At 39.1% G+C, this 18,172-nt stretch overlaps 1 protein-coding gene across 1 annotated transcript in view; it reads left to right on the top strand.

Annotated features, from left to right (window-relative positions):
• The window catches only part of LOC117380703 (A disintegrin and metalloproteinase with thrombospondin motifs 15-like), a 246,113-nt gene that overhangs the window by 189,351 nt on the left and 38,590 nt on the right, over nucleotides 1–18,172 (top strand). The gene's annotated exons all lie outside the window — the stretch shown is intronic.

Raw genomic sequence — 18,172 nt, 5'->3', positions numbered from 1 at the left:
ACAGTGGAAAGTTCATCCACAAAAAGCCAAGTTCTTCAAAGGGTCTGTCCAGTCAAGCTTCAGCACATCTAATGTCCAAACACATTATATCATCACATTATATCATCCTTATATCACTCTTATATCACTCTTATTTCACTCTTATATCACTCTTATTTCATCCTTATATCACTCTTATTTCACTCTTATATCATTCTTATTTCATCCTTATTTCACTCTTATATCATCCTTATTTCACTCTTATATCACTCTTATTTCAATCTTATATCACTCTTATTTCACTCTTATATCACTCTTATTTCACTCTTATTTCATCCTTATATCACTCTTATTTCACTCTTATTTCACTCTTATATCACTCTTATTTCATCCTTATTTCACTCTTATATCACTCTTATATCATTCTTATTTCATCCTTATTTCACTCTTATATCACTCTTATATCACTCTTATTTCACTCTTATTTCATCCTTATTTCACTCTTATATCACTCTTATTTCACTCTTATATCACTCTTATATCACTCTTATTTCACTCTTATTTCATCCTTATATCACTCTTATTTCACTCTTATTTCACTCTTATATCACGCTTATATCACTCTTATATCACTCTTATTTCATCCTTATTTCACTCTTATATCACTCTTATTTCACTCTTATTTCACTCTTATTTCACTCTTATTTCACTCTTATCTCCTGTGATTGTGTTTTACTGTTGTTGTCCGTGTGTTTCCATGACGACAGGCTCTGTATTCACACACAGTTTTACCGCTGTGATTATAGAACTTAATCCTGAAGTCAAAACTAATGACTATTTGATTGTTATTAAGCCTCATCAAAAAAGTCTCAAACAGCAGTAATCTCTGTTCAGGAAAAGACCTTCAAAGTATCAGTAGAACATAATAAACTCTGAAGTCTCCAGGCGCTGGATTAATGAGTCTTTACATGTTTTCTGTTGAAACACAAACATATTATGTGTTAGATTTTTATCTGTAAGACTCTCGCTCCTTCATTTTGGAGTCTAAGCTTTTTATCCTGTATTTTATGAAAAAAAAATGTAACTCAATGCAGATTTCAATACAACAAAGATAAACATTTAATACAAAAGATCAAATGTCCCTAATAACGACAGATCCTCCAGTTCTTCCAGATGTTTTAACGGTTCTGTTAAAGATCAGGAATCAACATTGAGAAAAAGTCCAACTTTGACCTTTTTGTCCATATCGATACTTGTTCAAACAAATTTGTACTTTCGATACTAGTTTCAGCCTCAAATAGTGACTCACACTGTTACTCTAAAAAAAGGAAAGAACAAGCGTCCGCAGAGATAATGCCACATTCCTGTAAAGTGTGTGCAGTGATGTTTCTAAAGTACGATAACCTTGTAAAGTGCTCTCTTATTCTGAACATAAGCAGAGACTTAAATCGACCGTATTATGCAAAGTACCGGCTCTTTCTCGACTCTGTTTTCATTATGAGTGGCTTATTTCTGATCCAAGGCCATTGCTGACGTCAGGACTTCTGGAGGAGAACCTGAGTGCATTCCTGGCATAAGCCAGACCGCTCTGCAGCACGGACCATCCAGGAGAACAAGCAGACCTCTCCAACATGGCCGCCATGTCCGTCAGCGAGGCCCGGGCCTTCTAGAGGTGTGAGACGTCAAAAAAAGGTTAATAATGCAGTCGCTGGTTTTGTTATGTGGAAAATGAGCAAATCAACAGGTTAAAGATGAGATTTAAACTATAAATTAAACAGAAGTAATGATTTTACTGCACATTTGTTGTTAATTTTACTGTTCATTCATGATATGTGCCACATGTGAAGCTCAGTCGAATCACTTGGAGACATATTTTAGCACATTTCTTATTAACATTTCTGGATCGCAACAATATTGTCAGGAGTTAAAAATATGGATGAGATGATTACTCCAGATAACAATCACATTCACCCCATATTCACGTAAAATATCCATCAGAAATGTGCAAAAACATTTCAGAGACGGCTCGTTTCAGGTTCAGGTGCTGCACGAAAAGTGAATGTTCTGAAAAACCAAACACAAATGTGCAAAAAGTAAAGTTTCTGTTGTTTTTGTCCGCAGTTTGAGCTCAGACCTTCAGATCAGACTAATCTTGCATCTTCAAACCAACACTTTCAGTATTATTTCACAGGCCTCTTGATAATATATGACTCTCCTTAAATACAAGTAGGTTTTTTTTTCCTCAGAGTTGCTGCAAAAAATGTGTGAAGTTGTGGCAGAGACGCAATGACCCTTCCGTGCGCCAGATTTGGAAAAAAATAGTTAGAATATTTATGAGTTACATCTGCTGACCCAGAAAAGAAACCCAGGTACTCACATTAGTGCTCTATAAAATTTTGGCTGGAAACTTTTTAAAGAGGCTCTCAATCATTTTACACCGAGTGCCATCGCAGACGATATTTAAAAACGTAGCGAATTCAAGTGACCGTGCATGAAGTATAGGCCAAAATTGGGTTAAAACGGAGCAAAACAACGACTAAAAACTGGATTAAACGACCATTTTCAACCAACAACACACAGTTTTATTTATAATAGTCGTGCAGAGAAAGACCAGATGCGTATTTATTCTTTTAAGCTGCTTTTGATGGCTAAATGTCGTGCCTGAAACTAACTAATTTATGTTTACTATTTTGCGTTTTTTGCGCCTTTCTCCTTGGACTCACAGCGAGAGGGCTCTGTTTGGTCTTTACAGTTTTTACTCTTCCATTGTAACAGAGCTGCAGACCTCTTGAACATGTTCCATATGGCTTTAGGGAGTGCTTAACTTTAATTGCACTCATTATAAGACCTGTAAATACACCAGTAAATACCTCCTGAAGGCCCCTTTGACAAGAGACCATCACATCGCCGTCTTAAGCACAATGGTGAAAGGTTGGACAAGCTTAAAAAGTAGTAAATAATCTGAAAAAATCCCCCTCCGTGTAATAATAAAAGGCTTTTAGATTCCTCCACCAGTGTGATTTCCTTGGATTTTCTTTGCCTCCCTCTGCTCCTGTATAACGTTAAATACTTTTGATTATATATACAGTCTGTTTAAACGTTTTTTGAAGTATTTAGAGGTACAAACTTGTAGCCACAGTTAGCGTTGGAAGATTACGGTGATCGAAATCAAATTGAAATAACAGTTTCAAATCGCAGAGGTTGCATTTTTTAAGTACTATCATTTCCTCCAGGCGACACAGTTCTTATTCTCGTAAAAAAAAACTGCTAAGTCTGTAGTTTAGATCAGTGCAAACGTGTTTATATGTGATTATTAACGTGTCAGTTTGGTTTTATTTGCTGTTGTTGAGTTTAAAATGTGAACTTTGACCAGAATCCATCCATTTTCTTTCCGATTATCTGGGGCCGGGTCATCATCCAGACTCCCCTCACCCCAGACATGTGTTCCAGCTCCTCCCTCTAGCGCACATGTGTCAAACTCAAGGCCCGTGTGCCAAATATGGCCCACCACGTCATTTTATGTGGCCCGCGACAAAGTAAATTAAAAGGAATGGTATTAAAATATCGATTTATCAGGAGATACACAGTTAAACAGCCATTTTTTCATATCTATGCAAATCCATATGGAATATTTGTAACTTGAATAAGTAATAAATATAGAAACGGTTCATTAACAGGAGTGAAAAGTAGTTGCATTTATTTGACATTATATTTAGTGACATTTATCTTACATTTACATCTGGCCCTTTGAGAGCGACCCATTTTGTTGATGTGGCCCTGTGTGAAAATGAGTTTGACGCCCCTGATCTAGCGTGTCCTGGGCCTTCCCCGATTCCTCCTTCCAATGGGACAGGCCCAGAACATCCCCTCAGCTGCTCCTCTTGACATGGAGGAGCAGTGACTCTACTCCGAGCTCCTCCCGTGTGACTGAGCTCCACCTATTCACACTGACAATCTGCAGCGAAATCGTCCACCTCGCAGGGTTTCACAAAGTTCTAGTCTCTTTATCTCAGCTCCACGACGTACTACCCACTGTCCAATTAAAGCTATGGGCCAATAATTTAGATAATTTCGACCGTTTGTATCTGCGATCTTGTTCTTTCGGTCATTACCCAGAGCTCATGACCGTAGTTCAAGGCAGGAAAGGTAAATCGAGAGTTTTGCCTTTCGACTCAGCTCCTTCTCCACCACGACAGACCGATACATCGACCGCAACTATGTCACAATAATCACAATTACCCGTCGATATTTTTCACAAAACGTTACATTACAGAACTGGCACACGTTGGCATTACCGTAACCGTGGATAGATGCGGACTACATGTTCAAGAAAAGATGATCCCAGAGGCGAGCGATTGAAAGATTGAAAGCATCTGAGTGTAGTCCAGTGTTTCAGCGTTATAATGACCTCCATCCAACAGGAGGCGTCGATCCAAGTGTTGTTTGGCGTGTAAAATAACGTAAACATAGTAACTCTTATCCAGTTTGACATGGGAAACCTGCAAACCCAGAATAGGCCAAGTCACATTACCTTAATTTACAGTTTTATTCAATTAAATATTTGTTTCGAGTCCAAAATCTCAACAGCGCTTGCAGGATTTCACAAAGTTCTCGTCTTTTTTACCTCCGTTTCTTACTTCTCACTGTCCGATTGAAGCTCTGGGCCAAAAATCATACAAAAAGACGCAGTGAAAGCGTTAGGTATCTGCTATAGAAACATCCAAACCACAGCCTGATCATGTTGACATTGTGGTCGTAGTAAGACATCGGCGAGTGGACGTCCAAACCCGAGCGGCTCATTTGCAGGTCGGGGCCCCACATGCTTCTCGCTGACACGGGACTACTGGAAAATGTCACAGGTGTCACCAGCTTTTTACTGTCACCGCTGTCAGGTCGGCCGCTCCGTAACTTCCCACAAATGAAATGGAAATATTTTGCCGTGGAAGAATGGAAAAAAATCTGCTCCTGATGCTCGGGAATCACTCGCTTTAAGAAATCCCTCGTGTGCGCTCCCATATATTGGTCCTATTTGCCTGATATAAATTTCAACCTTGTCTCGAAATAAAACTGTCACAATGTCTAACGAAGGAAAAAGTGAAGGCATGTTTTTAACTGTCTGGGGCACGTGCCGAGTGTCACAAATCTGTTGAGAGAAACGGTCCGACCTGCTGGCAGACCGGAGCGCTCGTAACCAGGTGGAATCACTCAACGCTCTGCTAGCATGTAAACACGTTGCCCGAAATGAATGAAACACCCGCGCCAAGAAAGTGAGAAAAAGAAGCCTCGGGCGGGTTCAGCTCCACCAGACAGCACCTTGAAGACGTCTGCTGAGATTACAGGGAGAAGGCTCAAGCTCTGAGTTTGACGTCAAAAGGCCCATTACGAAAAGATAGTGTCCTTAGCAACAGCGCCAAAACAATAGACACAAATGTGATGTTGAGGAGCCTCGGCCAACGCTACACAGATTTTTCATCCTATTTTTTTTTTTTTTTGCTACAAGAATAACACATTCCTGGAAGTCATTGTGAATATTTGGGTTGTGAGTCATCAATTTCTGCCCTTAACCTCCACCAACGCACTGCTGATCAGAAGAAAACGCTCGCAGCTTATTTCAACAGCGTATGAGACATAACTCTACTGTTCCTCATTGTACTGCCTGCTCTGGAAGGATTTCTGAAAAAAAAATTACAACATAACCTGTTTTTCTGTCACTGGACAAAGGTTTTTTGGAGGGAAAATGTTTTTCGTGTTGTGAAAAAATGGATTTGAGTTTAAAAAGGCCGTGATGATGTGGTGCTTTGTTGATTAATGACATTACTCTGCAAATTTGACAAATTATTTTATTGGAATTTTAAGTATTTACATGGACCACAGTGAAATTGGAAAGATGTGGAGTGAGTTGGCAGGAGGTTTGGGCGTAATGAGATAATAATGAGATTACGATGCCTTCCGTGGTTTTCTGTGTAATACTTGTTTTTCACGTGGACTCCACTGTGGTTTTGTGGTTTTGTGGATGCAGTTATGTCATACTGACTTTGTGTCCCTCGGCAAGACACTTATGACTGTGTCCTCTCCAGATAAATTAGATTTGATATTTATTTTTCTTCAGACCTGACTGAAAATATTGACGCTTATTTGAACTTCATTTTCAACAGTTCGTTCAAGGTTAAGGTTAAAGTACAAGTTATAGTTCCTGAAATGAAACATTTGTCCTCTGCATTTGACCCGTCCTTCACCCGTCAGTAACTCTGGGCTCCATAGAGCCGGGACCCGTCTCCAGATCGTGCGCTGGGATCAGTCAGGACCACCTCAGTTTTAGGATTTGACATGTTAACCGCGTTCTTCAGCCTATAATCATTTAATACAGTGTAATTTAGCAGAAGTGCCAGTGTTTGTGTTCTGTATTAGCCTCCAGCCTTTTCCACGACCTTATATAACTCCTATTTCCACTTCACACTCTTGTAAATGTGTTGTTCCTCAAAAGTAAAACCATTTTCCAACTCTGGATCGAAGTTTTATTGGGTTTAGGCCATTTATATTTGACATTTATCTTAACTTAATTTAGATTCAGAAACATGAGCACTAAAAATGTCCACAGCTGGCTCCAACTACAAAAATGGATTTCTTGGATCTTTAATTGGAAGAACTTCCAAAAAAAATAAATGAATTTCTTTTTGTTTTTTAATCTGTGACCAAAAACATATGATTAGTTCAAATGGACAAACTTAAATGTTTGTTATGATCCAGATTCTTCAGAATATTTCAGCAAAAGTTTAAAAAGTCCCACAGTCTTTAAATGATTTGCTGACGCGGTTGATAATTATTTTAATTGATCTTTTGTCAGTTTTGTTGTCAATGTCATACTTTCATAGAGAGCGTCTTATTTTCACAAATCTCCATTTATCTGAGCTCAAGACCTGCACAAAGAGCAAAGTGCCACAACGGTGGAGCCAAAAAATGACTCAAGAAAGAATAAAGAGTACTGCATAATAATACTGCACAAGTAGAAGTATTTGGCAATAGTCCAAGAAATTACTCAAGCAAGAGTAAAAAAGTATTTTCTCTTCTTTTAAATCCTTTCCTGAGTTTTTAACTATGTTATAGTTGTTTTCTTGTATTCACAGTGATTTGTGCATTTGAACGATCTTTAATCTCTTATTTTCAAGACTCCATGTCGACATCAGCTGTTTTCACGCTCACTGCTCTGGACCGACTTCGTTCTCCAGGTTTATTTTCTTAACCTGTGACACGTGTCGGATTGAGCAGCGTCACATGGTCAGTGTCAGTGTGACGTGCAGAGATCAAGACGACAGCTCCTGCACTTTTTATTGTGACGTCGTTTACAAAGACGTCGGCTCCAACTGGACAGCACAGATTTGTAACGTGGATGTCAGTGAAGTGTTTCTGTTAGTCCGGTGGGTCTCCGGAGGTTCTGAACCCCACCAGTTTCACATGCACATTCACCAAACCCTTCTTCATTGAAAAATAAAATATTATTTTCTTCAAATTCAAGACACATGTTTGTTTTACTGGTGCACAAAATGAACCGTGCATTAACATCACTGTTCAAAGAATAAAACCAGTACAATGTGTGAACTCACAACAAATGACACACACACCTTTTCACACAGACATGACCTTTTTTAATTCTAGGCAAGGCAAGTTTATTTGTATAGCACAATTCGTACACAGGGTAATTCAAAGTGCTTTACAGAATAAGAAAGACATTAAAATCACACAAATCAAACATAAATAATCACAAATAATCATCATAAAATCAACATTAAAAGAGAAGAGTGCAGAATAAAAACCTGTCAGTCATATGCACAGCTAAACAGAACTGTTTAGCTGAATTCTACCACACTGAAATGATTTAAATTTTTAACCTTATGTATTCCAATAATGAACTTATTGTATTTATGCTATTTATTCTTTTTTAACATTTTAACTCACACCCATCTCCTCATTTCCATCAGGCTAAAATAATAATGAATATTTACTGCAAATCAGTGACTTCTGCTGTCGCCTTTGAGAGACCAGGTCAGAAATGCTTCACCTTGGCCACTCCCATGTCATTTTCACAGCAAAGTCTGTTCCTTTTCTTCGTTTTTATGTCGTTTTATGTTTTTATGCCGTTCGAACGGCTCATTTAAGTCGTGCGGGTTCTTCGATAGACACATCAAAGGTGCATTTGTCAAATTGGGACACGGCCAGAGTCTGGAGACGCTCGAGTCCACGAACTATATGAGTCGAGTGTGTGTCTTGACCTGCGCCGAACCCCTGAGACTGACTCACCGAACCCTTGGGTTCGATCGAACCAGGTTAAGAACCACTGTTTCAGTAGTTTTAGATTGAAATCTGCAAATTATACCATAATGATCCACGGGTATCGTAGATTAAATCTATATAACACACACAAGCACGATGTTTTTTTTCTACTTTATAAATGGAAATGAAAGTAATTGTAAGGAAAAATATTAAATGTTTTTGAAAGGATGGACCATAAAAATGCTAAAACACTAAATCATACAAAGAAGTGTGTGCAATGAACACAATTTAAAACTTTATAGGATATACAAAAAAGTACTGATACTCTTTAAAATACTCTCAGGACATGTCTGTTTTTTAAAAGTATGACTTGTAACATGCGCCTCTGCAGTCACGGCATAATTCCACTGTATCTGAAGTATTAGTGGCTTGACTTTAAAGAAACCACCTTGATAAAGTAGAATTTCAAATATTTCAAAGAGCGATATATTTAAACACTTGAAGCCGTGTTCTTTTCAGACTGTGATCTATGGGGTATTTCACTGCCGTAGTTTGAGTGTAAAATGATGGAATTGGCAGAGTGTCACAGGCCGCTGCGTTCAATCCACTTTTTATTATAGATCCACAGTCGTAAACTAAAGTAAATCTGTTTAAACTAAATCTGTTTAACGTCATAGAGCTATACCTTTGTCCGTTTTAGCCAATAACCATGTGGACTATTCATTATTCTGATGGCCCCTGTCTCATCTCTTCAGTAATAACACAAAAAGTGCCCCTCAAACCACCAGGCGGATCTCTGGGATTAGTTACATCCAAACCAACAACCTGATACTTCAAATGAGTGGAAAATACTGCTATTACACAGACTGTAAAGAGCATTAGTCAAAGTAAGATAACTTCTGCTGTGACTTCATATGGCTCAAAACGTCTGGGGCGAGGGACAAATGAGCGTCGCACGATTTAAACCGCGTCCTGTAAATATCACGTTGAGTTTATCTTCTTCTTTTAGAGCCGCTCACGTCTCACAGCGTTAAGTCTAATGGGATCCACCGCTGAGACGAACGAGCCGTAAAATCACTTCTTATAAACGTTTTCATTTATAGGCGTTGCAGACCACATCTCATTCTACCCGATTTTACAACGCACGAGAAAGTTAACTACTACTACTACTACTACTAAAGTTTATCACGGTAAAAGATATTTCTTGGTCTTTTATGGTTTTTTAGCAGAGACATAAGAAAATCCACTGGGCTGCAGCTCCTGGAGAAGTGTACGGTGTGAGGGGATCTTTAAAATACGCATTACACTTTATGTTTCCTTATTTTTGTTTATTACTTTACAGATATTTTTACACATGTCAGATGATGATGATGGTGATGATGTTTATAGACGATGCAGCTCAAGCTAATACTTTTATGCTAAAGTTTGGTTCATGTTCTGATGATGTAAAGTTGATGTTGTTTAAATCGTATTGTGCACATTTACACTGCCCACCTTTGGACTCGTTATAAAAAAACCCGTCTCCAAAGGCTGCAGGTGGATTATAATGACGCTTTAAGGGTGCTCTTTGCAGGGGCTCTTTGTGGGTGCTCTTTGTGGGTGCTCTTTGTGGGTGCTCTTTGTGGGTGCTCTTGAGGAGACTGCGATGGACTAGTGCGACCGACACTTTGCAAACTGTACTAATGATCTTTAATGTACAGTTTTATTTACAGCTGAATAAGCCAGAAAATGAAATAATAATGTCATTCACAAATATGAGATTCAGTGCAATCCGCTTCAATCCAAGATGTGGTCGTCTTTTTAAAACATAAACGTTACTGTTTGTATTGTCAAAAAGGACCATGAGTCCAGAATAAAGATGAACTTAACTGAATTACTTGGCAATAATTGTAATATAATAATACAGAGATGTTTTATGCACAACCTGGTCAAAAAAAAAAGTCGCCACCAAAAAAAAAGGTCACACTCTCTAATATTTGGTTGTTCCTTTAGCTTCGATTACGTCGCTCATTCGTTGTGGCGTTGTTTCGATTTCTGCAACGTCACAAGATTTATTTCCATCCAGTGTTGCATTCATTTCTCACCAAGATGTTGCATTGATGATGGTCGAGTCTGACGCTGCTCAAAGCTTCTCCAGCACAAAGATCCTCAATGGGGTTAAGGTCTGGACTCTGTGGTGGACGATCCATGTGTGAAAATGACGTCTCCTGCTCCTGATCTGCTCTGTCACAGTTTGAGCCTGATGAATCCTGCCATTGTCGTGTTGGAATATGCCCAAAAATCCATTGATGAAACAACCTGGTCATTCAGTATGTTCAGGTTTTTGAGCACAGACTGTTGCTGAACCTAGACCGGACCAACTGCAAACTACTTTTTTTTGGCCAGGCCTTGTCTTTATATATATTCTTTATCATATATCAGTAACAATTGGCTTTGAATAGGCTGCACTTACAATACGGATGGAATAAATCGCACTAACACTGACGTTATCCATTATTAAATCCAAACTTAGGCAGGTTTTGTTCTTTTTATTTTATTACGACTCCGTTAAATAAAAAACAAATGCATTTTTTTTGCACAAAATGAACCAAACCTTTCTTTTTTTATATATATCTGCTCATAGTGACGTCACATCAAAGCCCCTGATACTTGGAAAAGCACGTCCACCTCTTACACAACACTCAATGACCTGAGCAGAAACTAAATAATGTGATCTCTGAGGAGCCGGAGGAACACAGTGACTCCACAGCTGGACCCAAACTCTGCACCTGATACAACCCACTCTCCCAGAAAACTTACAAACACTGGTCCACACAAAAAAAGTGATGTGTTTCACAGTTACATTATATTGTGTAAAGTGACGTCTGGCAGCTGACGATGAGGCTCCTGCTCAGGACGAGTGAATAAACAGACACAAAGTGAACCAAGATGTCACTCAGCGCCGTTCAGTCACAGCTGTAGAGTTACGTAACCGACAAATACTGTTAAGTCGCTGTATACGGCAAACAAAATTAATATTACATCAAGTATTATGTTTGATTATTCAGTGGTGAACGAACATCTCACACCTAAGATACTTTCTGAGATCTAAACCAGGACTTTATGAGGCATAATTACGGCTAAAATGAAACGGAATCATGGATGAGGCAGTTTTAAATAATGTCTGACTCAAACCAGAGCAAAAATATAAAGAGTAAAATAAAACAAATCCTCAAAGTGCAGAGTATTTGTTTTATTTTGTTGCTCTGATGAAATAAAAGATACTAGACAGACGCACAGATGCACTTTATTTAATCTCAAAGTCTTTCCCTCAGTACGATTAGTCTGATGATGATTAATGACGGCCAATAAATACTGATTTCCAACAAGCAAAAACGTCATGGATAAAATGGAAAATAATTGTCTTTTGTTGCTTTTCTTGAGAACAGAAACATCTGCACCTCACCAGAGAAACTCGCCCTAACAGAGACGCACCTAAAATGTCTCGTAAACAACGACCATTGCACACGTGTCTGGATTTGGAAAACACATTTAAAACAGCAACAGACAGCGCCGAAACAAACTTGACCTCGCTATCCATAAGAACCGACGATCCTGCACGTCTCTGCAGAAAAACAACAGTGTGGTTGTGTATTTGTGGATCAGAAGAGTAAAGGAAACCAGCGTGATCTGATGGAAAAGTGTCTGACTGGGGCGCTCCTCTTCAGCACGATGTCCGGGGGCCTCTGCGGCTCTTTTAACTTGACTCCGGACGCCTCTGCGGCTCTTTTAACCTGACTCCGGACGCCTCTGTGGCTCGCTCCAGATTCATATGGCTCTGTGAATTGAGTTGTACACATTTGAGTGTGTGAATCATAAATATGGTGAGAATCCCTCTTGCTGTGCAGAGTTAGACACTTTTAGTGGAGCCAGGCCCTCCTGTGAGCGTCAGACACATAAACACAAATGTACAGACTGTATTTCTAATTTGTCTGCGTCAGTCCGTCCACTGTCAGTCAAAGTCTAAAGCCTAAAGTCTGTCCAGTGTCAGCAGAAAAACAACAGCCCAGTGTTATTTATGACATGATGCAGATTATTTAATGTAAGAGCATCAGGATGTAAAATGAAACAGGATGAGTTCAGGTAAAATGGACGATTCAGGGTTTGAGGAGGCTGTTTTTACATGTGAATATTAAAGAGCCGTCCATCACTTGTTCTTAAAGCCCCAGACCTTTGTGTAAAATCAATAGTTTTCAAAAGTCTGACAGCATCACAAAGTAAAACAATATTTACACACGTACATGAAAAGTGACATGTCATACTGGGGTCTTGAGTGACAGGGCTGTAAATTTAACTGAATGAGTTTTGGGTTGTTGTTTTTTTTCTTTTTCCTGGAGGATATTTTGTTCTTCTTGAGCCAGATGTTGTGACCTTATGTGACCTTATATTTGGTCACATTTTTGTCATTCAGGTAAAGTGGGACGCCTTTATTTAAATAAGATAATATCAGGAAAGTGCTTAAAAAAACAGAGAAAGACACAAAAAGAATAAAACAACCAAACAGCAGTGGATGGAACAGGTCCATGGAGCAGGTCCATGTGGAGGAGGAACAGACTCTTCACTGTTTCAGCTCAAAAACACGTGAGCTGCTTTTTGTCCTGGGCCACTCTGCTCTAAGAACAATATCACTGCTGTGTTTAGTTTGAAAGAATCATTTCACTGTTGATACAGGTACTTTTTCTTCCAAGTGAAAATACAATTTTAAAACTTTAAAAAGTAATTTTAGAAGGTATTTAGTCCCCAATTCACTTTATGGGAGCAGAGTTTGGTCGTATAAAGTCTTTTGGGCCACAGTAACATGAGTAAATGCATCTGCAGTCAATGGGACATACCATGTCTTTTATTTGTCCCACTTTACCTGAGCAGACCCTCGGCTCAGAGGAGTTTTCTCAGGTGACAGTTTCTAAAATGTTTTGTTTATTACTTAAACCAATAATTAAAACTGACAACAAGACCTAAAACTAATTGAAAACACTCAAAAAATCAAGTAGAATTGATGTTTGGATGTTTTCTGATGCCATCACCAAAAAGTCTCCCATTTGACCTGAATTCACCCAAAGGTCATAGAAACAAAGTTTGTCCGTTTGTAAAATGTGCTCGTCCTGCTCGTGTCCAGACTCATGTAAATCACGTGGGACTGTTTTCACACAAAGACAAATGTGTCAGTGTAACCGGGTTCTTTACTGTTCTCTTCATAAACTCTGGACTTATCTGTGGCGTTGAAGCAGAGCTGTCTGTCTGTCTGTCTGTCTGTCTGTCTCTGTGCCGCAGACACCGACACTTTCACGCTGTGGATCTTTTTATGGAAATCAAGAGTCTTTAGGCACAATCTCATTCCAGAGGCTTCAACAGGAAGTCAAGGTTGCAACCACAGAGTAGCGTGACCAGGACATGCATTATATTGACTTATTATGTAACACATGGGACTGCGCCACGCTGCTTTTGGAAAATGTGCCTCAAGACAGACAGGTAGGTAGAGAAACCTTTGGAAACATTTTTGAAGTAAAGAATTGGCAAAATCTCTTAAAAACAAACATATTTTATCAGTCAGCCAAGATTATGAGCTCAAATTTACGGCACAGAAGAAGAAGAAGAAGTTGCTTCGTACAGTTTTTCTGTTTAAGATTTAGTGCAGTTACAGCTGGAGTTTATATTTATGGTCTGAATAGTATTTGCCACTACGTACATCACCCATACACTTTGTGAGAGAAAGTTAAAGGTTTTCATGGAAATAGAAAGCCATAGTGTGGAGGATTATAGCCAAAGGAACAACGTTTATATGGAAACAAGCAGAATCTAATCAGCCGCTCTTTGGTGTCGATACTTCTACTACTATTGACCAGGATTTACAGAAGGATCCTGACCATTTACTCCAGACAATAATCTTTACAGTTTAGAAAAAGCTGCTCCTCAATGATGAAAAAACAACACAGTTCATTTGGAGAGATGTTTGACAGGGCGATGTTTTGAGTAAGACGATAGAGACAGAGTGAAACCAGCGCAGTAATTATCTAATCTCAGGCAGACGGCAGAAATATGATCAATATTTAGCATGGCTCAGGAGAAGGCCAACGCGTAATAATTGCTTTTAATTAAGCGTAAAGAGCGGACTGGCATGTGTCAGGGTCACTCTGGAGCGGGAGGTGCCAGAAGAGGAACGAGATGGGATTTAATGAAAAGTGAAAAGAGTCGCTTTGGTTTGGCTGGTGGGATGTTGGCCTGGGCAGAGGGACAGCAGATGATCACTTATAATTTCCTGCAGCAGAGAGAGGCGGTGTCTGTCCAGGACGTTTCACTTCTTTGGGAGACGCACTTAACAGAACATCTCACGGACAAAATATTCAAGTGTCTATTTCAGCTTTTACCTGGGAGGAAGTACAGACGAAGCTGGAGTTTACTGGATGATAAGACGCGCTGCTGTTTTACTCTGGAGCTTAAAAACAGGGACTATAGAAGTTTAAAAAGACGATTATTGTGAGAAAAAGCAGAAAAGCCACGACCTACAACTGTGAAACCTTTGATTTTCCTGGAATGTTCAAGCCAGAATACAAGAATACACAAGAATGCTTTTGTGGAATATAAACACCTGTAATTGAATAAATGCAAGACAGATACAGTAAGTTTAATGCCAAAAAGTGGAACATTCAAGGCAAAGCAGTAACATACTGTAGTGTTGTGGTATGAGGAAGCACCATGACGTTTTTCTTGTTTATTTTCTGAACAAAAGGGCAGCTGTAGGCTGTAAGTCATGGTAAAACAAGAGGAGAACAAGCACAAAACAAGTATAAAACAAGAGCAGAACAAGCACAAAACAAGAGCAGAACACGCACAAAACAAGAGCAGAACAAGCACAACACAAGAGCAGAACAAGCACAAAACAAGAGCAGAACAAGCACAAAACAAGAGCAGAACAAGCACAAAACAAGAGCAGAACAAGCACAAAACAAGAGCAGAACAAGCACAAAACAAGAGCAGAACAAGAGCAGAACAAGCACAAAACAAGAGCAGAACAAGCACAAAACAAGAGCAGAACAAGCACAAAACAAGAGCAGAACAAGTAAAAAACAAGAGCAAAACAAGCACAAAACAAGAGTAGAACAAGCACAAAACAAGAGTAGAACAAGTAAAAAACAAGAGCAAAACAAGCACAAAACAAGAGTAGAACAAGCACAAAACAAGAGCAGAACAAGCACAAAACAAGAGCAGAACAAGAGCAGAACAAGCACAAAACAAGAGCAGAACAAGCACAAAACAAGAGCAGAACAAGCACAAAACAAGCACAAAACAAGAGCAGAACAAGCACAAAACAAGAGCAGAACAAGCAAACAAACAAGAGCAAAACAAGAGCAGAACAAGCACAAAACAAGAGCAGAACAAGCAAACAAACAAGAGCAAAACAAGAGCAGAACAAGCACAAAACAACAGTCTGAATTCAGTAGATCCAGTCTTAGCAGAACAGTAACACACAGTAAAACCTCCACAGTAGCACTTTAAAATAGGGCAGAACAAGGTACTTACAGTAGGTGGTACTTACTTAGTAGATACTTGACTGGTAATTACAGTGATAGTTGCGGTGATACTTTGGCTGCTAATTCTACTGACACTTCCCAGTACTTTACATGTACAATGACTGCATATTCTTTAATACTGTGTGTTAAATATTTTTTCTAAACTGCAATAACTGCACCATGTGTGTACCATTTTACTACATACCTCAATAAATACCACTGTAACTAACACTATAATACAACATGTTACTGTAAGTACCAGCACTAGTACCAATAACTATCACTAAAAGTACTACTGTATACTGTATAAGTCTCAGCTAAAGTACAGGTAAGCATCAGTATAATAAGTACCACAGGAACTACCTCAAAAACTACTACCGTACTTACCAGTGAAGTATCTGCTAACTATCACTGTAAGTACCTCGTAAGACCCTGTTTTAAAGTGCAACCAAAAGCAGTTACATGAACAACAACACAAACAGTTACAAGAAGAACAAACAAAATATCATCACAATTTGTATGTGTGTCAGTGGAGACCAGCAGGAGGTACGCCCCCTACAGGAAACTTACATCTAATTCAATTTCATTCAGTTTATCCATCCACTTTCTTCCTCTTATCGGTCTTATCGCAGTCTAATCAGGGACTCCCAGACTTCCCTCACCCCAGACACGTCCTCCAGCTCCTCCAGTGGAACAAAAAGTCAATTTTGCATAATATAATAATAGTAATAGTAATAATAGTCCATGCTTAACCAGACCTTGCATTGAAATCACATATACAGACTCAGCGTTTACATACAGAAGTGAATACTCTGCACATACTTCTGTGTACTTATATATGCCAGTATATAAATTAAATGTGGCCCACGCAGAATACATCATTTGAGGCTCGGCAGGTCGTTGAGTTTGACTTTTGCCATTAGAGTTTGACACAGTTTTATGAAAGCAGAACATTTGTAAGAGGAGGAAAAAATGAAACCAAATTTGACTTAAAATAAAACTGCCAATCCTAACTCTTGATTCTTCATTTTCTCACCTGAACAACCACAAATCCTGATCAACCAAACACCTGTGACATCTCTACACGTGCATAAGATGAAAATAACCAACAGGACATGTCAGGTTTGTGTAAAAAGTACTGGATGTTCTCTGTCTGCGCTGATGCTCTACACTGCACAGACTGTAGTGGAAAAGATCTTAAACCCAATTAGGCCCTAACAGCTGAGTCCTGACCGCTTTTATCACCGCTATTAGATGTTCTTGCGGCTGACAGATAGCAGAGCCGCACCAGTGGACGAGCCGGTCCTTTTAGAGACAGCTTTTCAACACTGTCTGTGGCTCTCGGAAAATACGGGACTCCATGAATTCAACTTAAGCCACAAAAATGACCAATAACGTTACGCAGGTCCTCGGGTCAATTCTTCAAATAGCGACTTTAATGCCTAAGTATTATTTTCAGTAGATACAAAAGACCTAATGAATCTGGCTCTGATGTGATTTGTGGAATATTCCATTGAATCCGACCCCTTCCATTGATTGGGAATGTATGACATGTGTATTAGTCATGCACTGTTTTATTTTTCCTGGCAGAGCGGTCCCAGTGTAGTATTATCACTCTCCTCCTCACAAACGGCTGTATCCAGTTTGTGTAAAATCCCCCTCCAGGCTGCGCAGTGACAGATAAGCCCTAAATGTAAACAAAAGCATCAACAAACTCATTTTTGGCTCTGTGGTAAAAGTTTACAAGGAACAAGTTATAGCTCAGTGTTATGTAACTGCAGTTTGTGGGATGGGTCTAATGGGTCCAAGAGCACTTAGCTTTATGCACACACCTGTCTCTTTTGTCTCCTGTCTTCTGTCTTTTGTCTTCTGTCAGAGCTGTCTAAAAAGATCTCATCATCAGACTAAAAGTGAGACAATTGTACTACTCCAAACTGGTATCTTGATTTATTAACGCTAGATTTGATTGATTAGATTGATTTATTAACGTGGAGCTTAGAAGGACGTGAGGACGAGAAGATGACCCCTATGTTCTGGTGTTTTGATCAAAGCCATGTCTTATCTGTAGAATGTGTGACCTCCATTTTGAGAGGATGATAAAACAATCACCAATCACAGAAGTTTCTTAACGTGTAACGCCGTGCAAACAAGAAGAAGACCCTCGTCACAAACTCGTACATGAGGAGACATTATAAAAGCTGTAAACCTGCACATCTCAGGACTTTCTTCTGTCGAGTCTTTTGCTTCATTCTTCACTTTGCCTGTGTGGAACTCGTCAAACCTTCTGACTTTATGTTTCAGTCGCTTTGCACCAGAAACGAACAATTCTTACACCATGGAATAATCTACAACAACAAAACATAAACAAATAAATGAAT

The sequence above is a fragment of the Periophthalmus magnuspinnatus genome, chromosome 13 (assembly GCF_009829125.3).
Source record: "Periophthalmus magnuspinnatus isolate fPerMag1 chromosome 13, fPerMag1.2.pri, whole genome shotgun sequence".
NCBI lineage: Eukaryota > Metazoa > Chordata > Actinopteri > Gobiiformes > Gobiidae > Periophthalmus > Periophthalmus magnuspinnatus.
The sequence above is the reverse complement of the archived record's forward strand: the minus strand, read 5'-3'. Positions and strand labels throughout refer to the sequence as shown.